This window comes from Anolis carolinensis, chromosome 2, assembly GCF_035594765.1.
Source record: "Anolis carolinensis isolate JA03-04 chromosome 2, rAnoCar3.1.pri, whole genome shotgun sequence".
Lineage (NCBI taxonomy): Eukaryota > Metazoa > Chordata > Lepidosauria > Squamata > Dactyloidae > Anolis > Anolis carolinensis.
In genome coordinates this window covers 164,442,670-164,470,374 of record NC_085842.1, presented here as the reverse complement: position 1 = coordinate 164,470,374, position 27,705 = coordinate 164,442,670, and the positions used below count along the sequence as shown (strand labels likewise).

At 43.5% G+C, this 27,705-nt stretch overlaps 1 protein-coding gene and 2 long non-coding RNA genes across 5 annotated transcripts in view; 1 reads left to right on the top strand and 2 right to left on the bottom strand.

Annotated features, from left to right (window-relative positions):
* rab11fip4 (RAB11 family interacting protein 4) overlaps positions 1-27,705 on the bottom strand; it is a 254,293-nt gene that overhangs the window by 109,070 nt on the left and 117,518 nt on the right. The window lies entirely within an intron of this gene.
* LOC134296335 (uncharacterized) lies at positions 20,414-21,599 on the bottom strand. The gene is made up of 2 exons (XR_010003040.1): positions 21,460-21,599; positions 20,414-20,526 (listed from the first exon to the last, which is right to left on the bottom strand). It is a non-coding gene; the product is annotated as an uncharacterized LOC134296335 (long non-coding RNA).
* LOC134296334 (uncharacterized) lies at positions 21,942-25,076 on the top strand. Its single transcript, XR_010003039.1, has 3 exons — positions 21,942-22,068; positions 22,311-22,673; positions 24,745-25,076. It is a non-coding gene; the product is annotated as an uncharacterized LOC134296334 (long non-coding RNA).

The following is a 27,705-nucleotide window of genomic DNA, read 5'->3' as shown; positions in this document are numbered from 1 at the left end:
TATAGAACTAAAATACTTCAGAAAGATGCCCATCCAGCCTCTGTTTAAAGATCTCCAAAGATCGAGTTCAAAACCCTTTGAGACAACCTATTCTACCCTCATAAAGGTCTTTCAAGAAAAAGGCCATTACAGATTAATTCTACCATGTGAATTTTTCCTACTGTAACATATAAAAGCTGAGATCCTGCCTTGCTGCAGCACAGTAGAAATATCTACTGATGAAATTACACTACCAAAACAGTACAATGTATATGGATTTATTGTCAGTGTGCCTGGCTGATTAACTGATATGCAATTTCAAAAGCATAATGCATAAAGGCAAGGTGCAGCCACACTCTACCATGTACTTTCATGCATTACCCCATGCACAATGGTTGTATATGAGCAATTAAACTTTTGCTGCCATCAGTTGGATATACGGTAATTGTTGGGATAGATAGATAGATCACATGACTAGCACAACCTACTTCTGTGTAAGACACTAACAGCATGCCAAATCAATAATTTGCTTCAAAGAAAAATACCAAAGTGCTTGCGAATTACAGGAAGCGGTCAAGCCCCCTGTTCAAACAGCTCCACTGGCTGACAATAAGTTTCCGGTCTCAATTCAAGGTGCAGGTTGTCACCTACAAAGCCATAAATGGTTAGGGACCTGCCTATCTTCGCGATCGCGTCTTCCCCTACGAACCGGCATGAACTTTAAGATCTTCTGAGGAGGCTTTCCTCTCACTCCCATCCCCATCCCAAGCACGGTTGGTGGGGATGAGAGAGAGCGAGAAAGAGAGGGCCTTCTCGGTGGTGGCCCCCTGACTCTGGAACTCTGTTCCCAGAGAGATCAGCCTGGCACCCACCTTGTCCATCTTTTGCAAGAGCCAGAAAACCTTGGTCCCAGCTATGACCACAAATCTAGTCCTTGCATTCTACTACTGTTTCCTACCCAGAGTTATAGTGCTCTACTTTGTATTGCCCTCTATCCCTAATTTTCCCATCTGACATTTGCACTTTATCCATCAGCCCTGTCCTCGCAACTGATTTGCACTAGTCCGGCCGACCCCAGAAAGTGTTTACAATTCCAGGTCACTGGTTGTTGCTTGATGACTGTTTTATACTGTGTCATATTGTTGTTTGTTTTATATTGTTTTATGATGCTGTTTATGAATTTTAATGTTGTTACATTTTAGCTATGTTGATTGGGCTTCTCCTCATGTAAGCCGCTTTGAGTCCCTTCGGGGAGATGAAGGCGGGATACAAAAATAAAGTTGTTGTTGTTGTTGTTGTTGTTGTTATTAACACAACAACATAGTATGACACAGCAAACAAGATAGATATGCTGGATTTCGTATCACAAAATCACAAGTCAAACACTTCCCAAGCATCTAGGACTGTGTGATGTATTTTCGGATGATGTGTGCAGATCCCAGTAGGGTGGCCTTTTGCAGTTCACAGACTGTAATTTTGTCAATGTCTATTGTTTCCAAATGCTGGCTGAGATCTTTTGGCACGGCACCCAATGTGCCAGTTACCACCGGGACCACCTGTACTGGTTTCTGCCAGAGTCTTTGCAGTTCAGTCTTGAGGTCCTGATAGCGGCTGAGTTTTTCCTGTTCTTTTTCATCAATTCAACTGTCACCTGGGATGTCGACATCAATAATCCAAACCTTTTTCTTTTCCACAACTATGATGTCTGGTGTGTTGTGTTCCAGAACTTTGTCAATCTGGATTCGAAAGTCCCACAGTATCTTTGCGTGTTCATTTTCCATGACATTTGCAGGTTTGTGATCCCACCAGTTCTTTACTGCTGGGAGGTGGTACTTGAGGCATAAGTTCCAATGAATCATTTGGGCCACTTGTTACAAGTATTATTATTTGTACTTACTATTATTATTGTATGACCACCTGCACTGGTTTCTGCCAGAGTCTTTGTAATTATTATTATTATTATTATTATTATTATTATTATTATTATTATTATTATTGTATGACACAGCAAACAAGATAGATATGCTGGATTTCGTATCACAAAATCACAAATCGAACACTTCTCAAGTGTCTAGGACTGTGTGATGTATTTTCGGATGATGCGTGCAGATCCCAGTAGGGTGGCCTTTTGCAGTTGGCAGATCGTAATTTTGTCAATGTCTATTGTTTCATTGTTATTATTGTTGTTGTTGTTGTTGTTGTTGTTGTTATTAGTCTTGGGCCACAAAACATTGCAATTAGAGACCGTCAATTAAACAAAAATAAAGTTAAGAAATATGCACACACAGAGCTCTGTTTAAGTGAAAATGCTACTCTCTCAAATACAGATTGTATATATGCACTTGAATGAGCAGATTTTCCTGCAATCAATTTAGAAAGAGGAACCACCTTCCTTCGTGACTGGAGCATCCATCTTCATTGCAGGAACACCTGGCCATGAAAACATAGTTTGCAGTTCTGATGCAACTGACCTGTAAATCCCACATTCCCACACAAGCTGCCTTCCTTCAGTGAACATAACTCTTTCCTGTCAAATCTTGAATTTTGCACTGTGACCCTGGAGAATGGGGTTTAAATACCAACCCAATCATAAAAACCCAGCTAGGTGACCGTGGGCAAGTTGCATTCAGAAAACCCTGTGATAGGTTCATCTTAGAGTCGCCCTAAGTTAGAAATGATAACACACAACAATAACCTATGAATCTAGTGCCAGTGTGTCCCCGAACATAGGATAGGGTCGACACGGTTCATCCCAATATCAAAAATGGAAGGTAAAACCAGGCGGGGAGATTGATTTAGCCCAAAATGCACAGTACCCATTGACATCTCCCTTGGCAAAGTAATCTTAAAAGGTGGAACTCTTTCAGACAGCCAAATGTTGTTGAACTGCAAGTCTGAGCAACTTTTGCCAGCATAACCAATGGGGAGGAATGTTAGAGGTTGTCCAGTGTCTGAAAAGTCATATGATTTGCACCCTAGTCTTGGAAACATCCTTTAAAATGAGGACTGACTTCCAGTGTTTAAATCTGGATTCAGAAAAAGTGAGAAAAAGCAGCTTCAAGCAAGGAAACTGCTACAAAACCTTCTCAAGACATTTTCAGGCTGAACAATCAGTGACCTAATTAGGTGGTCCTCTTAATGGAGAAATGAGCAAAAAAGGAAAGGGAAGGAAACAGAGCCCTATTATTCATGAGACCATTCCCAACTGGAGCTATCTAAGGGTGGTGCTTTATTTAGCAAGTGTGAGCATGCTTACTGAAGCATGGAAGCGAATAAGGGAAAGGGGAAGAGGGTTTGCCCAAAGCTTTGCTTGCAATCAACTCATGAATTGTGTTTTGAAAGAGTAAAGGAAAAAACTAAGAGACAAAAGGCAAAGCTGTAAATGAGTGGTGACCGTAGGAACAGCCCATTAAGCAAAATGACTGCATATGATTGCTCTCAGAAGGGAAGTGGGATCAACATCAAAAAGGTGTTGAGAGAGAATAGCTCAGAACGAAACTGCATTATTCAACACTGACAACAGGATGTGAGTTATATTTTGGAGAAGGGCTGTGTTACTCAGTAGCAGAACACATACTTTATGTGTGGAAAGTCCCACGTGTAAGCCTCAAGTAAGGCTAGAAACAGCGTTCCAGATCTCAAGGCTTCACTCTTCTTCTCCAATAGCAAGAGGAAGGTAGAGATCCCCTGGTGAGAGTGCTGTCTTAAAAGTGTGTACAGGAGGTCCACAAGATCCGAATCTCCAATTTTCAGTGACTATGGTTCATTGTAAAAACATCAGTAGTGCACTGCATTAAACCACTGAGCTGCTGAATTTGCTGGTTGAAAGGTTGGCAGTTTGAATCCAGGGAGTGGGGTGAGCTCCTGCTGTTAGCCCAAGCTTCTGCTAACCTAGCAGTTTGAAAACATGCAAATGCAGATAGATCAATAGGTATCGTGATCCAGTGGGAAGGTAATGCAGTCATGCCAGCCACATGACCTTGGAGGTGTCTACAGACAATGCTGGCTCTTCAGCCTAGAAATGGAGATGAGCAACAACCCCAGAGTGGGACATGACTAGACGTAATGTCAGGGGAAAACTTTTACCTTTACCTTACTATGGTTCATTGTGTCCTATATTTGTAAATGGCAGATATGTTGAAGTATGCATGTTCACATTGATATCATTTAATCATTTGATCACCCACTTTTTTCATTTCTGCATCAGGTCCTGAAACTGAACCCTCATTCCCACCACCCCTGAGATATGGCAGGCTCACTGAATAAAGGATATTCCTCATTTCCTAGCCTTGGTGGCTTTTATGTGAATAACATACTTGGGTGCAACTAGGACGGATGCTTGATGAATGTAACTACCTCATCACCAAAAGCTAAAATCAGCAGTATGCAACAATTTTAGCCCAGGTCACCCATGGAGCAGGCCGGTTCTTATCACATGATGCCGGCACAGCTCCATGAGAGAAGGATGGTGGAGCTGGCGAATGCCACCGGCAGGACAACATGGGAGAGATCCCGTGTTGCCATAGAATGTACAGGGGCAAGTTGCATGTACCACGCGTGCTCATGCTTCCCCCATCCATTTACCCTTGGCTAGAGCTGGGCAATGTGGGGCATTGGGTGCTGGACAAATCAGAGCGACACCGGTGGCCATCTGATGGTATTACCAAGACCTACACCAATGTGATATCATGAGGGTCATGCCTTGGTTTCATCTCAGGTTTTGGCCCTGAAATCTCAGGGTCTGGGATGCTACAGAACCTGCACCTGTAACTAGGAAAAGGCCTCCCTTGAAGTCCCTGAGAATGTTATCAACCAGTAATTATAATACTAAGCTAAGTGAGCCATTGACTGGGTTCAGTATGAGATGCCTTCTTATGCTTCCATATTATGAAGAAGATGGTGAGTTAACCTTCAAACTTCTTTGATTTCATCAAGTGTGAGGTGGAAGCTACTCTACAGGAGGGAGAGGAAGGACCTATGGACCTATAACAACCCCATGAATGCTAATTTGGTTTTCTTAGACAAGGAATTCTCAGAGGTGGATTTGCCGGTTCCTTCTTCTATATTTCAGAGGAATGTGATATTTGTTGGAAGTCTCCCATCCAATGCTTATCAGTGCTGATCCTGATTACCTTCCAAGATCAGGTGGAATCTGGCACCTTTAGGGTATTTAATCCCCAGCCTTTCTAGTAGGTTCAAGCGAAATCAAACCCAGCCTGTGTATTCTTCCTTGATCACTCTCTAAAGTTGCTTGGTCACGCATGCCACAATTTTCATCTAAAAGCTCTTGGAGGGATGATATGACCACCTTGTATATATAGTACTGGTAATATTTGTCTGGGTACAATAACAAGGTAAGATTGCTTTCTGATTTGATCTCCAAATATAGATACATGAATACTGGGTGATATGTTATTTCTGGCTTTTGGGCCCTTTAGGATGCAGTTTTGACACAATAGAGCCATAAGCAAAAGACAGCATGCATTATCCATATCATTTACCTGGATAATGTTAATATATGTTAATATATTCATTTATTAAGTGCAGGAACGTGACTGATTTGCTGATACAACCCCAAAGGGAAAGCAAGCATTTACTTTCTGCTTTTAATATCAGATTTAGTATGGAGCATCTCCTATATGGGAGCACTTTGAGGCACAGAATGTTCCATTAAAGAGAAAAGAAAAGAGAAATGATCTATGAATCTCTTTCAAGAATTTTTAAAGGCACCTTTAACAGGTGGTGTAATTATCCTTCAATTTAGAGAGTACTGAATTGTGTGGTTTTTCAAAGACAAAGATGACATTTCAAATGTTAAGTCCCCTCTGGCTTTCACCAAAAAAATTAACTGACATTTCTGACTTGGAGAATATAATAAACCAACCCTTTTTCTATTCATTTTTCTTTTAATTAACTTTTAAAAAGAAACATGCATGAATATTTTCATATTAAGAGCTTGAGTGCTCCTCATTCAACCAGTTCATGACTGGAAGGTTCCCTGTCACCTGCTGTAATTGTGTGGTGTGAAGGGATCCTTTCATCCCGAGAGAGGGAGAAAGTCTAAGAGACCAGAAGGAATATCTGGAGGACTATCATGGCTGTCCCGGCATCTTCCACCTCAGGCAGTTGCTTTCCTCTGCTAAATTGTAGAGGTAATCCTGTCATGATAGTTTAGGTTGGGAGCAAGTTAGGCTGATCCACATTATATATGAAATCATGACCCTGAGATAGAGCTGGTCTATCATTTTATTTATCATACTTCCCATTTCTATGTATGGTTGTGAGAGCCTGACAGTGAAAAAAGCTGATGGGTTAAAAATCAACAAACTTGAAAAGTGGTGCTGGAGAAGAGTTCTATGAATGCTGAGGTAAGCTAAAAGACCAGTACGTTATTAGGATTATGTAAATGCTTAGAGCACAGAAGGGCTTAGCCGTTTGACCTGAGAGAAAGTTAAATCGTTTGAGATAGCTTGCCTTCTTCTAAAGCAGTGGTTCTCAACCTGGGGTACCCAGATGTTTTTGGCCTTCAACTCCCAGAAATCCTAACAGCTGGTAAACTGGCTGGGATTTCTGGGAGTTGTAGGTCAAAAACATATGAGGACCCCAGGTTGAGAACCACTGCTCCAAAGCATTACATTTAGCAACGGAGATGAGCAAGATACAAGATAGGATAGCTTGCCTTTCAAAAGGAGAAATACAGGCAGAGTCAAGCTTACTTAACTATTGATCAAACAGCACCCCATTATAACCTGCATAGGAATATACATTCAGAACGACAGAAAACAAAAGAAACTTCACATCAAACTGACTGATGTAATAAAAAGTAGTCTACTCGCAAACTCTTGAGTGAAAGGTATCACACAGGTATAGGATAACATAGTTGTAGTGTATCAAAAGATACAACCAAAAATAGAGACTAAAAAGGTAGATTCTATATCTTCAATGTGGGGCCTCAGCGGCCATGCGGCATGCACTTACATAGCTAAAAAGCATGGATGATGGTCACTCAGTTAAGAGTAAGGTGAAAGACCAAGTCAACAAGGAACAAAGGCTGCCCCTCTTTTTTTATACCCTTGGTGAGTTCTAAGAGCTGCCTACGTGACTTGGGCCGTGTTCTCAACGAAGGAAAGCTCCCCGAACCCACATCCAAATCTAAATGAGGAAGCCATAAACCTGACAAGACAAGAGTGAGGTTACACAGAGACATGCAGAATGAAAACAATTTCAAATGTGCATGCAAGATTGTTAGTTTCTCCAAGTCATGAGCAAGTCAAGCTTGACTTCTCCCTAGATAAGTAGTTCTCAACTTGTGGGTCCCCAGATGTTTTGGCCTTCAACTCCCAGAAGTCCTAAAAGCCGATAAAGTGGCTGGGATTTCTGGAAGTTGTAGTCCGAAACACCTGGGGACCCTCAGGTTGAGAACTACTGTCCTAGATGATCAAACTGAGACTGTTGTACTTTGGCCCTATCGTGAGAAGATGTGACTGACTAGAAAAGTTAATGCTTGATAAGGTAGAAATCAGCCAGAAACGAGGAGGGAGAATTCTAGATAGATGGACTCAATCAAGAAATCCACAGCCCTGAGTTTGCAAGATCCAAGCAGGGTTGTCAGTAATATGGTAACTTGGAGGTCTCTCATTCACAGCATCACCACAAGTCAAAGTCAACTTGACGTTCGCTAACAGCTGCAACCACAACAAAAGAGAAAGTTTTCCTTTCTCATCAAGCAGACAACTCCAGAAGGGGAAGGGCTTCCTATACGTCTTTTCTTCCACAGCAAACAGCCAATTCCTAGGGTACATGCCAATAGTCCTATGTTACATGGGAGGTTGGACAGGAGGGGTGTTACTTGTGTGTGTTCTTGCAGCCATGAGAAGTGTAATATATTTGGATGCTCCTTTTTTTCATCCAGCTGAGACCATAACTTCATACTTGACAAAAATAATTTCCAAAGAATTAACAATGAGTAACAATGAGCTCCAATCCCAGAATTTACCGTAGTATTATTATTATTTTCAGTTTGGAACTCGGAAGGAAAAAAGAGATGCCCAGTTTTGTTTTGTATCAATTCCCTTCACTGAAGATACTTCTCAGCTATACCCGGTACGTGTGAAAAATGCTATAGATACACAAAGTTCTCTACATATCTACCTCCTTTTTGTGTTACTTGGGCATCATCAGCTCTCTGCAAGACAGTCTGTTTCACATCACACATCTCCCCCAAGCCATCTGCAAGCGGCTATTTTAGCTGAGCAAAGCTGATTCAGAAGAAAGTCTTCTATTATAGGTAAACCATTATGCTTAATTCCCTTCACTTTCAATCTTGCTACTCCCAAAAAAATGCCTGTCCCAAAAAAAAAATCCTTTTCAAACTGAAAAACAGTTCAAAATTTCTTATGGAGACCTGGCAGCAAAAACCACCACTAGCTTTACAGAGTATATTAATTCTCCCAATTTACTTCTTTCCCACCTTTGTGATATAAAGCCATATACGAATGGAAATGAAAAGTACACAATAGGTTTGTTAAGCTACTGGTGAATGGAAAGCCAACTTGATCTCTTTGTGCCTGTGTAGCAATTCACACAATGTCTTGGTACACAATGGATTTTCGATTTGGGATTAAGCTCCAGTGCATTGAAATAGCCCAAGTCAATGCAACAATAGCCGATTATAGTTTTAGCGACAGGGGAAAATAAAAACTGAAAGGCATGTGAAAGAGAAAGAAACCTCATGACATGACCGCACAGTGGCCCCAGCCTAAGAAAGGATGGGGAGGGAGGGAAGATCCTCTCTTGCACCAAGTGTATATTTTAAGAATACTCTGCAGTCATTTTCTAACCTTCCTGATTTTTTTTTTTTCGTGTCAGGAGCAACCGGAGTTGCTTCTGGAGTGAGAGAATTGGCCATCTGCAAGGACGTTGCCCAGGGGATGCCCAGATGTTTTGATGTTTTTACCATCCTTGTGGGAGGCTTCTCATGTCCCTGCATGGAGCTGGAGCTTTTTTTTTTATTTATTTCGTGTCAAAAGCATTGTACATTTCAAATAATGGAAATAAAAATAAAATTTAAAAAAAAAAGAAAAAAAGGAAATCACAAGCAACTAAATAGTTTTGGACCAAATGCGGGCGACAGCAACCGCATTGTCTGTAGCTTTAAACAACAACTCCTCCGTACATGAGGCAGGGCATTGTGGGCAAGCATACATATGCTAGTTGTTTGTTCAGCTCCACAGTCACACAAGGTGGAGGATTCCTCCAGGTAGTGCCACCTTGCCAAGTTGTCTTTAGATCTGCCCACTCCACTTCTGAGTCTGTTCAGGGACTTCCAAGTTGCCCATTCTTGGTTTGCCCCTGGAGGAAGACCCTCATGGGGGGCCATCCAGTTAGAAGCTGGAGCTGATAGAGGGAGCTCATCCGTGCTCTCCGCGGGTGGGATTCGAACCTGGCAGCTTTCAGGTCAGCAACCCAAGTCACTAGGCCTTTATCCCCTAGACCACCTTCCTGATAAACGATGCTATGTCACACCTCAAGATTTCCTCCACATATACCATGTTTCCCCAAAAATAAGACAGTGTCATATTAATTTTCGCTCTCAAAGATGCACTAGGTCTTATTTTCAGGGGATGTCTTTTTTCCATGAAGAAGAATTCATATTTATTGTTGAACAAAAAATGAATATTATATACTGTATAGTAGTTGTCATCACAAACCAGCATAACCAGACAAACTGTGAATTCTATCAAGAATGTCTTGTTAATACCATTATTTCCATGTAAAACAATCTATGGTACGTACATTTACCAATCCTGCATGTGCTGGTGTTCTGTTTGGCGGGCATGCTTACAAACAAAAACTTTGCTAGGTCTTACTTTCGGGGGAGGCCTTATATTTAGCAATTCAGCAAAACCTCCACTAGGTCTTATTTTCAGGGGGTGTCTTATTTTCAGGGAAACAGGATATTCTTAACACTCCTTTACAAAAGCTTTTGGCATGTCACCAAAATTTTGCTCAGAATGCAGAGGTAACTACTTTGGAATAATGAGTGCCTTTGTCACGACCCAGGCGGCAGAGGCACCAATAACCATACACAGAGGCCAGAATCTAACTAATATCTTTATTGAAGGAATATATAAAGTTAATAAAAACAAGTATAGAAAATAGTCCAGAATTAGACCCTTCAGGAAAGGTCAGAATTAGTCCAAAAAAGCAATGTCCAATAAGAAATATTAAGGTCCAAAGTTGTAATCCAATAACCGAAACACTCACTTTGCCAAGCAAAGTGAGGGGAGATGACAAGGTCCTTAGTCCATAAAACTTGAGCGTGGCTAGGAAATAACTTGATACTTGAAACAAGGCTTGAACGTGGAACAAGGTAACTAAGAACAAGAACAAGGTCCGTGGAATAACTTGGTAAAATCCGTGAAACAAGGCAAGGATTAGTCCTGGGAAACAAGGCAAGGTCCGTAGGTAAACAAAGGCTGGGAAGCAAGGCGAAGGCTGGATAGCAAGGCAAGGCTTGAGCTGAAGCGAGGCTTGAATCGGAGCGCGCTGTCCAGACACAACTCGCTCCGTAGGCTGACGAATTGACTCCGCGAAGTTGCTACGCGGGCAAAACACCTATATAGAGTCCAACTTTCTCACCAAAGCGGTTCTCTGGGAATCAGAAACGAAAGCTAAACTCTGAGACCAGATGTTAAACTCCTTAAAGATTCTCACGAGAACCAATGTTAATTGGCAACATTCTTAGCTGCTATCCTCGCACTCCTGCGCGAAGCTGAATCCAAACTTCTCTGTTGTTTACAAAACTCCCGGCGCAAGAACACGGGAGAAGTAGGCTCTGGGGTTGTTTGACATACTTCTGGGGCACAACTTTCTTGCAGGTGCAAGGTTTCCAGATCTGCCTGGGAAGGATCTGGCTGAGAGGAATCCAGTTCAGACTGGGAAGGTAAAAAACCCAAGTTTTCATCTTCATCAGGGATTACAATGTCCTGAGCAGGACTACAAGGCCCATGGTTCATCACACTATCCCCCTCCTCAGGGCCCCTCCCAAACTGGGGTCCTCTCCCCGAGGCGCGAGGTCGCGGTTTGGTGGGATAGGTCAGATGGAAGCGACGGGTTAGATCAGGAGCATGGACTGTGGAGGCGTCTTCCCAAGAGCGTTCCTCAGGCCCAAAACCCACCCAGTCAATGAGATATTGTAGGCGGCGGCGATGAAAGCGAGAATCCAAAATGTCCTCAACCTCGAACTCCTCCTCCCCATTCATCAAAACAGGAGGGGGGGCCGGTTGGTCTGTATCAGGACGCACACCATCCGCCGGAAGGAGCAGGGAACGGTGAAACACTGGGTGAATGCGCATTGAACGCGGAAGTTGGAGTTTGAAAGTCACGGGGTTTAATTGCGCCACCACTGGATAGGGGCCAATGAAGCGGGCATCTAACTTCCGGCATGGGCGGTGGGAGGGCAGAAAGCGAGTGGACAGAAAAACCCGATCTCCTACCTTGATTTCGGGGCCCGGCTGGCGGTGTTTGTCAGCGTGGCGTTTATAGTCCTCCTTGGCTTGGTCCAGTTGCTGGAGCAAAAGTTGTTGCACCGCTGTGAGTTCCTGCAGCCAATCCTCTGCTGCGGGAACTTCTGAAGTTTCAATGACAGGGGGAAAGAAACGTGGATGGAAACCGTAGTTTGCAAAGAACGGCGTTTCTTTTGTAGAAGCTTGAACTCCATTATTGTAGGCAAACTCAGACAGTGGTAACAGAGAAGCCCAATTGTCCTGTTGGTAGTTTACATAACAGCGAAGATACTGCTCCAAAGTGGCATTGGTGCGCTCCGTTTGCCCATCTGTTTGGGGATGATGAGCTGAAGATAAGCGAGAGTCTATGCCCAGTAGTTTTTGTAGTGCCTTCCAAAAACGAGAGGTGAATTGAGATCCACGGTCTGTGACTAAACTCTTGGGCAATCCATGTAGTCTGAAAACATGCTGAAGAAATAGATCCGCAGTTTCTTTGGCCGTGGGGAGGCCTTCGCAGGGAATGAAATGGGCTAACTTGGTGAATAGGTCCACCACCACTAAGATCGTGGTGAATCCACAGGAAGGTGGTAGGTCAGTGATGAAATCCGCGGAAATTATTTCCCATGGGCGAGATGGGGTAGGAAGGGGGTGCAAAAGCCCTGAGGGCTTCTCCCTTCGTATCTTGGAGCGCTGGCATACTGGGCAGGTGTTGACATATTTTTCCACATCCTTGCGGATCTTGGGCCACCAAAAATCTCTTAGGATCAAATGCATGGTTTTAAATAGTCCGAAGTGTCCTGCTGGTTTGCAGTCATGACACAGACGAAGCGCTTTTTCCCTGCCCGGTCCGGGTGGGATATAAACATGATTTCTATAGCAGAGCAGCCCATCTTTAAGCGAAAAGGGAAAATGCAGACCTTGGCGAAGTTGGTCCTGCGCCCAGGCATCTGCTTGCTGACTAGCCCTGATTTCTTGAGCACAGATGGGTCCTGGAGTAGGGGAAGTTGAACCAATGGGACTGGATTTGGTGTTCCCCACTGTGAGCGTGGCAAAGTTCTCAGGTTGTAGCAGTTGGGATTCAAAGGTCTCCTTGCGTCCTGCAGCGTATTCCGGTTTACGTGACAGGGCGTCTGCTTGCTTGGTTTGAGCTGGGGTCACATAATGGATCTGGAAGTTGAAACGTTCAAAGAATAAAGCCCAACGTTGCTGCCTCTGATTTAGTTTGCGGGCAGTTCTTAGATGTTCTAGATTACGATGATCAGTGTGGACTTCAATGGGGAATTTGGCCCCTTCTAGCCAATGTCTCCAAGTTTCAAAGGCTGCCTTTATGGCCAGTAGTTCTTTTTCCCAAATGGTGTAATTCCTCTCTGGTGTGGTTAGTTGACGAGAATAAAAGGCACAGGGGTGGAGGTGATCTCCCACCGGTTGTAAGAGTACAGCCCCAATTGCCACATCAGAGGCGTCCGCTTGCACCACAAAAGGGGTTCCAGGATTTGGGTGCTGTAGAATTGGCTGGGAGGTGAATAGTTTCTTCAGTTGCTGGAACCCTTTCTCTGCTTGATCAGTCCAGCGGAAAGGCTGCTTTCCACGGATGCAGCTAGTGATGGGGTCGGACCAGCGGGCAAAATCTGGAATGAACTTGCGGTAGTAGTTCGCGAACCCCAAGAAACGCTGCACCTCTTTCTTGTTAGTTGGCGCCCGCCATTCCAATACTGCTGAAACTTTGGCTGGATCCATGGAAAGCCCTAGAGGCGAGATGCGGTAGCCAAGGAAATCTACCTCTTGTAGATCAAAAGCGCATTTTTCTAGCTTGGCATAAAGTCCATGATCCCGCAGTCGTTGCAACACCATTTTGACGTGGTTCTCATGTTCTGATTGTGATCTGGAAAACACCAAAAAATCGTCCAGGTAGATTATCAAGAATCTGTCTAGATAGTCCTGAAAAATATCGTTGACAAAATGCTGGAACGTTGCGGGAGCTCCGCATAAACCGAAATTCATAACTCGGGACTCGAATAATCCGAATTTAGTCTGGAAGGCGGTCTTCCACTCGTCCCCTTCTCTGATGCGAACTAGATTATAAGCCCCCCGAAGATCCAGCTTGGTGTAGACCTTGGCTCCTCGAAGTCGGTCCAGTAGATCCGAGATTAAGGGCAGGGGATAGCTGTTCCGCTTGGTGATATTGTTCAATGCTCTGTAGTCCACCACCAAGCGTAATTCCCCTGACTTCTTCTTCACAAACATCACTGGGGAGGCGGCTGGGGATTGAGAGGGTCTGATGAACCCCTTGCGAAGGTTTGTCTCTAAGAATTCCCTGAGAGCTTCTTGCTCTGGTTCAGTCAGGGAGTAGAGATGCCCTCGCGGGATCGGGGCCCCCTCCACCAAGTCAATGGCACAGTCATAAGGTCTATGTGGGGGTAATTTTTCGGCTTCTTTCTCATTGAATACATCCCAATACTCGGAGTACTTCTTTGGCAAGGTGATGATGGGCTCGGAGTCTGTGGCATGGCATACCTTGGCTACGAGGCAATGGTTTTGGCAGTACGGTGAAGCAAACTGCAGTTCTCTGTTGGACCAGGAGATGTTAGGGTCGTGGAGTGTCAGCCATGGAATTCCCAAAATCACAGGGAAATGGGGAACCTCGGTAACAAAGAAGGAAATCTCTTCCATATGTTCCCTTATCCACATCCTGGTGGGTTCCGACCACTGGCTTACGGGGCCCGTCTTGAGGGGACGGCCGTCTATGGCTTGCACCACACGGGCATTCTTGAAATCATGATATTGTAATCCCAGAGAGTCGGCATACTCTCTATCGATGAAATTGTTGGTAGCTCCAGAGTCTATCATGGCGTGGATCATGACGGGTCCCCTTTTTGCTGACCATAATGTGACCACGAGAAGGAACAGGACCCCGGTTGGCGGCTCTTGGATGGATTTTTTGACCGGGTTGGCGAGCCTCTCTACACCCGGTCGTTGGCTTCCCCCGCCGGCTGTGTGCCAGTCGGCTCAGACGCCTTCGACTCCGTGGAGGACGCCGCCGCAAGACGGGCGGCAGGCTTCCCTTTGGCTGGGCACTCTCTGGCGAAGTGGCCCCCGTTCCCGCAGTACCAGCAGAGGTTCAAGCGTTGACGACGGGCCTTCTCGGCGGCATCTAGTCTGGGACGCACATTGCCCAACTGCATCGGCACCTCCTCGCCTCCTCTGGGGTATGGGGTTGGCGGTGGGGGTCTCCACACTGGACGTGGCTGGACGCTGGCGGGAGCGGGGGGTTTTGCCCCGGCTCTACTGCCCTGGCCTCGAACCCACTGTTTCCTGTTGGCAATCATGACTTCAGCCCGTAAACATTGATCAATGAGTGCCTCGAGGGTCTGGGGAGGATCCACCTTGGAGATTTCTTCCAGCATTTCAATGTTGAGACCCTCCCGAAATTGTCCTCTGAGGGCTACATCGTTCCAGCCGGTGTTGTGGGCCAGCACGCGGAACTCGGCTATGTACTGAGACATGGGTCTGTCTCCTTGAAGGAGGCGCCGGAGTTTGTGACCGGCTGCCTCCAAATTGTCCTCGATTCCCCAGGTCTCCTTAAGGTGATCCAAGAAGCGTTGTGCTGAACTTAGGTGGGGGGAGGCTTGATCAAACAGGGCCGTCGCCCAGCTAGCCGCTGGTCCGTCTAGAAGACTGTAGACCCACGCCACCTTGATGTCTTCTTGGGGAAACTCGGCATCACGGGCCTCTAGATAAGCTTGACATTGGCGGCGGAAAACATGAACCTTAGCAGCTTCTCCAGAAAACTTGGTAGGCAACGCCATGGCCGGGAGGCGAACTCCGCGCTCCCTCAACCCTTTTATTTCTCCATCCTGCGCGTTGAGTCTGTCACGGATGCGGTCCACTTCGTCCTTGCTGATGGTGTAGCTGAGCGGCTGTCCAGCCGGCGCGGCTCCGGTAGACATCCTGGCCTCGGTTAGTTGGTGCTTATGGGTGGCGGAGTCAAACTGTCACGACCCAGGCGGCAGAGGCACCAATAACCATACACAGAGGCCAGAATCTAACTAATATCTTTATTGAAGGAATATATAAAGTTAATAAAAACAAGTATAGAAAATAGTCCAGAATTAGACCCTTCAGGAAAGGTCAGAATTAGTCCAAAAAAGCAATGTCCAATAAGAAATATTAAGGTCCAAAGTTGTAATCCAATAACCGAAACACTCACTTTGCCAAGCAAAGTGAGGGGAGATGACAAGGTCCTTAGTCCATAAAACTTGAGCGTGGCTAGGAAATAACTTGATACTTGAAACAAGGCTTGAACGTGGAACAAGGTAACTAAGAACAAGAACAAGGTCCGTGGAATAACTTGGTAAAATCCGTGAAACAAGGCAAGGATTAGTCCTGGGAAACAAGGCAAGGTCCGTAGGTAAACAAAGGCTGGGAAGCAAGGCGAAGGCTGGATAGCAAGGCAAGGCTTGAGCTGAAGCGAGGCTTGAATCGGAGCGCGCTGTCCAGACACAACTCGCTCCGTAGGCTGACGAATTGACTCCGCGAAGTTGCTACGCGGGCAAAACACCTATATAGAGTCCAACTTTCTCACCAAAGCGGTTCTCTGGGAATCAGAAACGAAAGCTAAACTCTGAGACCAGATGTTAAACTCCTTAAAGATTCTCACGAGAACCAATGTTAATTGGCAACATTCTTAGCTGCTATCCTCGCACTCCTGCGCGAAGCTGAATCCAAACTTCTCTGTTGTTTACAAAACTCCCGGCGCAAGAACACGGGAGAAGTAGGCTCTGGGGTTGTTTGACATACTTCTGGGGCACAACTTTCTTGCAGGTGCAAGGTTTCCAGATCTGCCTGGGAAGGATCTGGCTGAGAGGAATCCAGTTCAGACTGGGAAGGTAAAAAACCCAAGTTTTCATCTTCATCAGGGATTACAATGTCCTGAGCAGGACTACAAGGCCCATGGTTCATCACACCCTTGTCATTAATTCTTTTTTCTTTCTCCAATAAGGAAGATATAACTAAGCTATGTTCTAAATACACTGTAATGCAATGTCCACACTACTTTTATGGTGTAACTAATTTTAGTTAGAGGGTTGTTGTATTATTCTGGGCTGTATGGCCATGTTTCAGAAGTATTCTCTCCTGACGTTTCACCCACATCAATAGCAGGCATCCTCAGAGGTTGTGAGGTATGGAGAAACTAAGCAAGGAAGGTTTATATATATCTGTGGAAAGTCCAGGGTGAGAGAAGCTTAGTTTCTCCATACCTCACAACCTCTGAGGATGCCTGCCATAGATGTGGGCAAAACGTTAGGAGAGAATACTTCTGGAACATGGCCATACAGCCCAGAAAACATACAACAACCCTGTAATCCCAGCCATGAAAGCCTTCGACAACACATTAATTTTAGTTAGTTTTTTTGTTAGAGGTGTGTGGCCCCACAAAATAGTAAGAGCAACATTACATGGTTCAAGTGGTGGAAAATATCTTTAAAAGTAACTCAAAATAGTTATCACTTATACTTTTGCTTCTACGACTGTTTGTTTCAGAGCCATTTCTTTGGATCCTTTGCATGGTCATACTCAGATTTCTGCGTACAAAATATCCATTGTACTTATGGGAAGTCCCTGGCTAGATTCTTCCATCTGACATATACTCACTAAGGGCCCTTCCATATTGCCCCTATGTCCCAGGAACTGGTCCCAGATTATCTGTTTATTCCAGGTTATCTGGCCATGGGGACTCATATATTCCATTTAAAGCAGATAATCTTGTATCAGATCCTGAGATAAAGGACAGTGTAGAAGGGTCCTAAGTGATCTTACTCATGTTACTATAGTTGTGTTTTATCTCTTTCCCCACTTTTCTGTTTAGAAGTATAAGGGGAATAACAATACTGAATTCCCTTACATGGTGGTTGTAAGAACAGCAAACAGCACCTAAATAATGTATATGCAATGCTTTGATCATTTGTAAGCATTGCAGCAGGGCCAGGTCATTTTGCTCTTGGGGCCAAAAATGCACACATCTGCAATTGAGATGCAAACATCGGAATCAGGCCAAATTTATTTTTTGGCTCATCACACTAATAATCCTACAGGTATTTCTTCTCATTCCTCACAGTAGGTCTGCAGTAATAACCAATTACACAGCTAGCACATTTCTGCCCTTCATTAAAACTCTGCTGCCTGTGGTAAACATCTCTACTTATGTCAGAGGAAGTCCAAGCTATTCCAGCATTAAGTGTTGTTGTTGTTACTTATTTCTTAAACATTCACATAGGGAATATGCATCTAGGAGCATGAAAAGTACACAAATCATTTTCAATACTATGAAAGGTAACTTGGAAAATATCAAAATATATATTTGATGGCTGGGATTGGGGTTGACAGGAGAAAAACTGGACAGGGCTCCTTAATAGCTGTGTAGTGGAGGGAATTCCAGCAATTGCTGCTCATGATACAATCAAGTAACAAGCAATATCTGCTGAAATCCCCTCTTTTATATAACCATTAAAGGTACAGGAGCCATTTCCAGACCCCAGTCCTAATCATTTGCAATATTTGATAGAACTGGTCAGCTGTTAGATTGATTCTTTTTGTGTGTGTTGGATTAAAACTATTTGTGGGAGCCATATAGTTTCACAGGGAGCCCCCGATAGCACAGCAGGTAAACTGCTGAGCTGCTGAACTTGCTGACCAAAAGGTCAGTGGTTCAATCCAGGGAGTGTGGTGAGCTCTCGCTGTTAGCCCTAGCTTCTGCCAACTTAGCAGTTAAAAAACATGCAAATGTGAGTAGATCAGTAGGTATCGCTTTGGCGGGAAGGTAACAGCACTCCATGCGGTCATGCCAGCCACATGACCTTGGAGGTGTCTATGGACAACGCCGGATTATTTTCTGCACTGAAGAATGCCTCCACATGGACCTTGTTATTGTCTTAAAGGCCACTGTCATTTTTTAGATAAAACTGGGTTTAGAAAAAGCTGAAGCCCATCAGCACCTACACTTCACAGCCCTCGTTTTACACATTGATTAAGGAATAAAGGCAAAATTACCTGGAGAAAGTGGCAGCAACAATTAGCATCAAACTCATGTTCTTCAAAGGTATGACCACATGAATTCTGGCTGGCAACCAGTACCAGTTTTGCTTCATTCAGAAATGAAGCTTTTTTTTTAAAAAAAACAAAAAACCAGGAAACAAGCAATACAGTAATTTTGTAATGCAGGGAGTCTGGGGAAAATGATATCTTGTTGATACCTTGAGAGGTAGATACTAACTGGAATCCTTTATCAGCTTATAATTAACTAAGTACTGTAGGCCTAATTATGTGAGTTCATTGAGCACAGCTTCAGCTACATGTGAAGAGCTTTGAATACCACATATCTGTGCCAGAGGACCTACTGTTGTCCAGAGAAATGTAATAATAATAATAATAATAATAATAATAATAATAATAATAATAATAATGTTTATTTATATTCCCATCCCCAGGGGACTTAGGGTGGCTTACAACATAAAGAATACAATAAGTGCCATACAATAAAGTACATAAGGTGGAATAAACCGTAACACATTCAAACAATATAAAATGCAAAATACAGCAGGCCTTTAAAGCAGTTTGATGGTGAACTTTTATTGGTAGTTCTGCCAGAAATTGACTAGACTGCGAATCGTACTGTGGGCGAAGACAGCACACTTCTCTAGGCATTGCCAGGTCTTCCTGTGTGCGTCTATGATATGTTGGAAGGCCAAACATTGTTCATTTCAGGTTTTTAAAAAGGTTTCACATTATATGCAAAAAAAAGTATTACATGAATGTGTTATCAAAAAATAGACTCTTCTTCCAAAGATGGACTCAACACAAAGCCAATTATGAATTTTATTTTATTTTTTGCATTTTATAGAGCTTCACAATCTCAAAGTTCCCCTTCCCACCTTTTGCCTCATTTCCAGTAACCCTGCCAGGAAGCAGACAACACATTCCAAAAGAGATTAACACACTTTAAACAAACAGATCCCTCCAGGGGAGCTGAACAGGAAATGTGCACCCACCCCAGGCTAAAACCTACCTATAACTCCTTTAACAAAAGGGGTTTGGCTCACAGTCGCATGACTGTACCTTTATCATTCTTTAAAAATCACTTATAAAACCCACCTGGGTCACATCGTAACTCTTCATACATATCTGTTAATAAAGGTATCTGGATGTGCTGGAGCGGAAAACCAGACCTGAATTCATATGGTCTAGCATTGTATATTGTAAAGTATACAATATGCCTACATGTATACCTGAGGGTTTTTCTCTGGGCTTCCCATCTACTGTGATGTTGGGGGCATCAGGAGAGGACAATGCCAACATGTGAAGTTAATGCCATCATGTAAAGTTTTCCAACTTCCTAAGGGGACCTTGAGATGAGCTGCTGCCAGACATCAGCTCACAGATTAACCCTGTAAACTTTTCATTGAACTGTTTGTACTTACACAACAACCTATTGTGTTCTCTGGAACTCCCACTTCATGTAAACGGGACTGGGCAATTAATCTCATCATGGACTGCTTTGTATATTGCTCCATTGTATTCCACCGGCCCACACCTTTCCCAGGGTTCATCTTCCAAATGATTCCAACTTCAAACTCACGAATGACAGCTGTTTATTTTTCTGCCTTGGAGGAAACGCTGACCACTGGTGACGTCAAGCGGTATCACCAGCCTACAAATACTTCAATTTTAGCTGGGCTGGCTTTTCAACCAATCAGGGGAGGCCACGTGACTTTTGAATGGCTATCAGAATGTATCAAAAGTCCTGTACTTTGCTGCATGCTTTATGTTGGATCTTCTGTGAGTACAGTGTTCCCTCACTTATCGCGGACCACCCGTGAAAAGTGAAAATCCGTGAAGTAGGGACGCTATATTTATTAGGCTTTTCCTTAGGAAGGAAGTAGAAAGAGAGAGGGAGGGAGGGAGGGAGGGAGGGAAGAGGCAGGGGAACATGGCACCGCCCTAACTCCTCCCGCTACCGTTTGGGCTCCTTCTCCACTCTGCCGACCTGTGATGACTCATGGGCCATGTAGTCCCGTTCCTAGCGCTGTTGTGACAGATGAAGAGGAAAACTTGGGTTTTCCACCATTTCAGTCAGAATTGGAACTTTCCCAGCCTGAATTGGAGCCCTTGCACCTGCAAGAGGTTTGCCTTCCAGAAATCTGCCAAACAAGCCCTGAGTCAGAATCTCCCCCATTTTCTCGCCGTAGTTATTATCAACAACAAAAAGGAGTTCAGCAGGCTAATCGCAGAAGCCTGAGAATCGCAGCCAGGCATTCAGCTGATTAAGACTGCTTCCATGAGAAATTCTAGGGAGTCATGCATCTGGACACAGAGATTGACTTTCGGTTCTGATTCCCCAGAGAAGTGTTCTTTGGTGGGAAAACGAGACCCTATTTAGGTTCCTTGCCCCGAAGGAATCTTGCGGAGTCAATTCGTCAGCAACTGGAGTAGATTGTGTGTGGACAGCGCTACTCCCGTTTCCAAGCCTTCGTTCCTGTTTCCAAGCCTCGTTCCTGTTTCCAAGCCTTCGTTCACGTTTCCAACCTTGCCTTGCTTCCCGGACCTTGCCAAGTATTTACCACGGATCTTGTCCTTGTTCCTCGTTCCTTGCTGCCTTGTATCAAGCCTTGTGTTCCAAGAATCAAGTTTACTTCCTAGCCTTGCCTCAAGTTCCTTGGACTAAGAACCCTGTCATCTCCCCTCACTTTGCTTGGCAAAGTGAGTGTTTCGGTTATTGGATTACAACTTTGGACCTTAATATTTTATATTGGACATTGTTTTCCTGGACTATAATTGACCTTTCCTGAAAGGTCTTCTTCTGAACTACATTCTACACTTATTTTTATTGACTTTATATATTTCCTTAATAAAGATATTAGATAGATTCTGGCCTCTGTGTATGGTTATTGGTGCTCTGCAGCCTGGGTCGTGACACGACCGAACCCGACTGAGACCACCGCCACCGTAAATCATAATTTGTTATAATTTATAATATTACTTTAGTGTTTATTACTCCAGAAGCAACTCCGGTTGCTCCTGACACGAAAAAAAGTGTTTATTTAAAACCCGTGAAACAGCGAGGGTGCGAAAAGTGAAGTAGCGAGGGAACACTGAAGAAACTATGTATTTAACATCCTTTGGAGCCTGAAATAAACCTCTATTGCCTTCAAACCCAACTCATGTCTTGAATCAGGCTCACTGGCAGTAGAAAGCATGCTAGGCTTGAACCCTCTTTTTCACAGTTAGCTGAAATCACTCATCAATGGGACCTGGAACAGATCTCTCACATAATGTGTTTTTTTAATCGTGTCAGAAGTGAATGGAGAACATACTGCAAGTTGCTTCTGGTGTGAAAGAATCGGCCATCTACAAAGAGATTTCCCAGGGAATGCCTGGATGTGATACCAACCTGCAGAGGGCTTCTCATGTCCCCGCATGGGAAGCTAGGGCTAACAGACGGGAGCTCACCCTATCTTGCGGATTCGAACCTCCAATCTTCTGGTCAGCAGTTCAGATGGCACAAGGGTTTAACCCACTGCACCACCAGGTGAGTCTACTGTACTTAACTAGTTAACTTCTCTACAATGGTGATAACCTCTGGGAATTATGCTCAGTGTTATAGAATTTTTTAAAAAAAAACAGTCTGGAAAGTGTTCAAATAGGACTGGGTGGAAGACAAGGAAGTTGAGGAATAAGGAAAAGGGCACTACTATAGTTGTGAAAGCTGGATAATGTAGAAATTTATTTTTATTTATTTGCTTCATTTCTATCCCACCTTTCTCCCCATAGGAACTCAAGGTGGCTAACAACAGCATGATACAACTCAATAAAATTTAAAAACAAAGGTGATAGGAAGATAATCAACTCATTTGAAATGTGGTGCTGGAGAAAAGTTTTGAGGACCCCATGGACTACTAAAAAGTAATAAATGGGTTCGAGCCTGTACTTTCCCTAGAAGCTAAGATAACCAAACTTAGGCTGTCATACTTTGGACATATCACGAGAAAGACGTCACTCACTAGAAAGTCAACAATGCTTGGTAAAATGGAAGGCAGTAGGAAAAGAGTAAGACTCAATTCCAGAGGGACAGACTCAGTCAGGGAAGCCACAGTTCTGAGTCTGCAGGATCTGAGCAGGTCTACTGATGACAAGGTGAGTTGAGGGTCTCTCATTCAAAGAGTTGCTGTAAATCAAAGCCAACTTTATGACAGTTAAAAACAACAACAAATGATACTGAAGAATATGGAACTGAAGGACAGGGAAGGCACTGAACCACTACACACACAGTGCCTGGGTGGTTTCTTGCACAGATGTTGTCCTGATAGTTTGTGAATGCTTAAGCTCAGCTGGAAAGGGAAGACATGACTACACTTTGAACACTAGTAATAACAAATGTCATGCAGTTATACAGAAGGTTATTGCACTGTACTTCCCATGGCTGTTTCATATTAAGCCACTCCAGAGCTGGAATATTGCAAACCATTATTTGCTTTCACAGGGCATTGCTCACTTCTTCCCAAAGGCCCCTGTGTGAAAAGCAAAAGCGATCAGCTTCAGGGAGAATAGTCCATGAGAGTGATCTATGGCAGACCTTGTTGGAAACACCTGGCCAGCAGTCTGTCATCTCTAGCAACCACCATCCTGGCGACAAGACAAACTGTGCTCTCACAGAGCGTCATAAATTATACAGGGATCAATAGGGCGATGTCACTCTGTGAGTGTGCTTAGAATATAGCTCAGTCTAAGAGGGACAAGAGAGATGATTGCAAACATCCATGAAAATTCTTTCCCCTTCTGCTGCAGATCTCTGATTAATTCATTGATTTAAATGTCAAGAGACAAGCCGGAACTCATTTGTTGTTCAGAAACCGGCAGCTTGATCAGCTGAATGGAACAGTTCAGGTATCCTTTATCCAAAATATTTGGGACCTAAGGTGTTTTGGATATTTTTTGATTTTGGAATACCTTTATACCTTAGAGCAGCGTTTCTCAAACTGGGGCACAGGACCCCTGGGGGGGGGTCATGAGGGGGTGTAAGCGGGGTCAGCAAACACCACCAGAAAACACATGTTAATTCACAGTGCTCTCCAGAGGTAGGTGAACTACATCTCCCCTAAATCACTCTCAATTCCTCCCAAATGCCTCCAGTATTTTCCATTGGTAATGGGGGTTCTGTGTGGGAAGTTTGGCCCAATTCCATCATTGATGGGGTTCAAGGGGCTCTTTGATTGTAGGTGAACTATAAATCCCAGTAACTACAATTCCCCAATGTCAAAGTCTATTTTCTCCAAACTCCACCAGTTTTCACATTTGGGCATATTGGGTATTCATGCCAAGTTTGGCCCAGCTCCATCATTGTTGGAGTCCACAGTGCTCTCTGGATGTAGGTGAACTACAACTCCAAAACTCAAGGTCAATGCCCACCAAACCCTTCCAGTATTTTCTGTTGGTCATGGGGATTCTGTTCTGTGTGCCAAGTTTGGTTCAATTCCATTTTAGTGGAGTTCAGAATGCTCTCTGATTGTAGATGAACTATAAATCCCAGGAACTACAACTCCCAAATGACAAAATCAATCCCCCCCAATCCCACTAGTATTCAAATTTGGGTGTAATGGGTACTTGTGCCAAATTTGGTCCAGTGAATGAAAATACATCCTGCATATCAGATATTTACATAACGATTCATAACAGTAGCAAAATGACAGTTATGAAGTAGAAACAAAAATGTTATGGTTGGGGGTCACCACAACATGAGGAACCGTATTAAGGGGTTGCAGTATTAGTAAGGCTGAGAACCACTGCCTTAGAGCATAGATTTCTTAAACAGGGGATCCCTCATTAGAACTGTATCATTATTTTCCTAGCACTGCGCCTCATTGCTTTTTCTATTTTCAAGCTATTTTTTGTGCATGGAAAAGTTTCAAGATCTAGTATCTTTTTAACGACAACTCCAATGCAAACAAAATGGGCTGCTCCATATCCTGTCTTAAACTTTGGATCCCCATTTGCCAACTGACTCAGGGGCTGGCCACCCCTAAAATACATTTTCCAATGTGACCATTGTTATGAAAATAGGTCAAAAGGATTAGGTTGGAAGGACTAATGATGGCTGGGCACAGAGATGCGACAGAAGTTGGCCAGAGCTTCAAAGGTGCTGAGTAATAATAACAATGTGTCCCTATCTGACTCCTGGTACTGTTGATTTTGATTTTTTTTTTTTTAGAATGGATGACTAGCTTTTCCATCAGAAGAAACTTGGAGGCCGGCCACAAATGAAGTCAACAAATCAGAACATGATTCAAAGTTTTGCAGAATTCCAGCAGTCCCTCCAAAGGAATGCAAATCCATATCTTTTGTTCGCCACCTGGGAACTCAAATGTGCACTGCCCCATGAAAGAAATGTTGCAGCCAAATGACACCACTGGAATGTTATCGGCATTTGCTAAACTCTATTGCACTAATATGAGCCCAGTGGCACACACAAAATAATTAACATTATCTTAATTTACATGTTCAGAAAACCACTCCTAAGCCTCCATTAAATGGAGAAACACATTGACATGTCTGTCATATTCATGCTATTCTCAATCAAGTGCTCCTTTGTTATTGTTGTGTGCCTAGGACGACTTGAAGGCACACACATCAAAGGGTTTTCTTGGCAAGGTTTGTTCAGAAAAGGTTTTCCATTGCCTTCCTCTGAGGCAGAGAGAATTTGATGTGCCCAAGAACACCTAGTGAGTTTCATAGTAAGCAAGGATTCAAATTCTGGTCACCAGCATCACAATCCACTGCTCAGACCATTAAGGCAGGGATCCCCAAATTTTTTAAACGGGGCCTCAGACAATTGGAGGGCTGGGCTATACTTTTAAAAGCATAGTTTTTAAACATCCTGACCTGATAGCACTACTAAAGCTTAAGTGATAAAGCAGCAGTACAGGCAACATTCACATTTCAGAAATCCATTCACTTTTACTGTAGAAAGAAAATCCTTGTTCCTCCAGGGAAAGAAAATACTGTGACCCTTTCATTTTAGGATTAGCCCAAAGACAAAACATGAAGAGCTCACTAAAGTCACCAGATGTCCCAGGAAAATGTATGGCTCAGATTAGAAACCTGGCAAAGGACGTTGAACATGGAAAAGCTTGGGGCCATCAAAACAACTGACAAATGTTCTAGGTCCAGATGCTCACATTTTAGGAAGCATATCAAAGGAAAGAAGGCAATAAATGTGCAAAAAGCAAGGGGCAGCATCAGAGGTGGAAACCACAACAGAAGTAGGAGGTCTAGATTGTGAGGACACAATCCAAGACAAGATACTCCACTTAGGCAGAATAAAAATGAAATACAAAGATCAAGAATGGGGGATGCTTGGCTCGACAGCAGTATATGTGAAAAAGATCTTGGAGTCCTCGTGGACAAGTTAAACATCAGCCAACAATGTGATGTGGTAGCTAAAAAAGCCAATGGGATTTTGGCCTGCATAAATAGGAGTATAGTGTCTAGATCCAGGGAAGTCATGCTACCCCTCTATTCTGCCTTGGTCAGACCACACCTGGAATCACACTGTGTCCAATTCTGGGCACCGCAATTGAAGGGAGATGTTGACAAGAATGTGTCCAGAGGAGGGCAACTAAAATGATCAAGGGTCTGGAGAACAAGCCCTATGAGGAGTGGCTTAAAGAGCTGGCCATGCTTAGTTTGCAGAAGAGAAGGCTGAGAGGAGACATGATGGCCATGTTAAATGTATGTGAGGGGAAGTCATAGGGAGGAGGGAGAAGGCTTGTTTTCTGCTGCCCTGGAGACTAGGATGCGGACAAATGGCTTCAAACTACAGGAAAGGAGATTCCACCTGAACATTAGGAAGAACTTTTCACTGTGAGAGCTGTTCAGCAGTGGAACTCTCTGCCCCAGGGTGTGGTGGAGTCTCCTTCTTTGGAGACTTTTAAACAGAGGTTGAATGGCCATCTCTCAGGGTTGCTTAGAATGTCATTTTCCTGCAGCTTGGCAGGGGGTTGGACTGGATGGCCCATGAGATCTCTTCCAACTCTATGATTCTGTGATTCATGTTTTCTAATGTACCACACTCAATAGAATTGAAGCCTGCAAAACTGTGCTCTAGCCATATGTATTTTGCTGAAATAAAATGGATTCACTATACAGTACAGCAGGTAGTTGGTATCCACAGGGATGATTATTTCCAGGAGTGATTTATTTCCTGGATCCCTAATGGATACTAAAATCAGTGGATCCCAATAAAATGGCAAAATTAAGGTATAAATTATATAAAATGGCAAAATTAAGGTTTACTTTTTTGGTATTTTTTATGGGGGGGGGGGCTAATATTTTTGAACCACGGTTTGCTGAATCCATGGGTGCAGAATCTATGCATATGTGGGGACAAGTGTGCATAAATGACTGTGCCAAAAGAACACAGTTTTGCATGCTTAAATTCTACTGGGTGCAGTACACTGTAAAGCAAGAATATTGCGCTGGAATGTGTTCCCATTTTATATTTGCATTCTAGCTTGGAGGGTTGTCATCTGAAATGCAAAAATGCTGGTGCTTGTAATGACTGTCTCCACAGCAATACCCAGAGGGAGATTCTAAGAATCCAAGCAAGTGTCATTTCGTGGTTTTGATCTGTACCAAAAACCAGGTCTTTTGTAAACCAAATGGTTCTGAATTTCTCATCCAATACCAAGCACACCCAAAATATTTTACATAATAACAGGGCTGGTTCACAATAAAATACTGATGGGAAATCAATAATCACCATGTAAAGTCAGCTTAAGTGAGGATTGATAGGCCTAAATACCCCAAAGGCACCAGATCTGGTCTTAGATGCCAAACAGGGTTATTATTAGGATGGAAGACCACCAATGAATACCAGGAATTGTAGGCTATATTTCAGATAATATTTCAAAAATGTAACCATGTTAGTCACTTACAGAATAAAAATGAGGAAGTGGGAAAATTCTGTAGCAGTAAATTTCAGAATAACTGGTATTTTTGCATGAACGTTCATAAACATAAACCTAGTTCTTCAGATGGTCACTTTGTACTACAACTGAGGAAGTGAGCTTGTATCCATGAAGGTCCATTTAAAAATTAAAACCAGTTGCTGATAGATTCCATTTTCCTGTTCCTCTCCTCTTTTTTATATTTCAAAGGAAGGAAAAGGCAA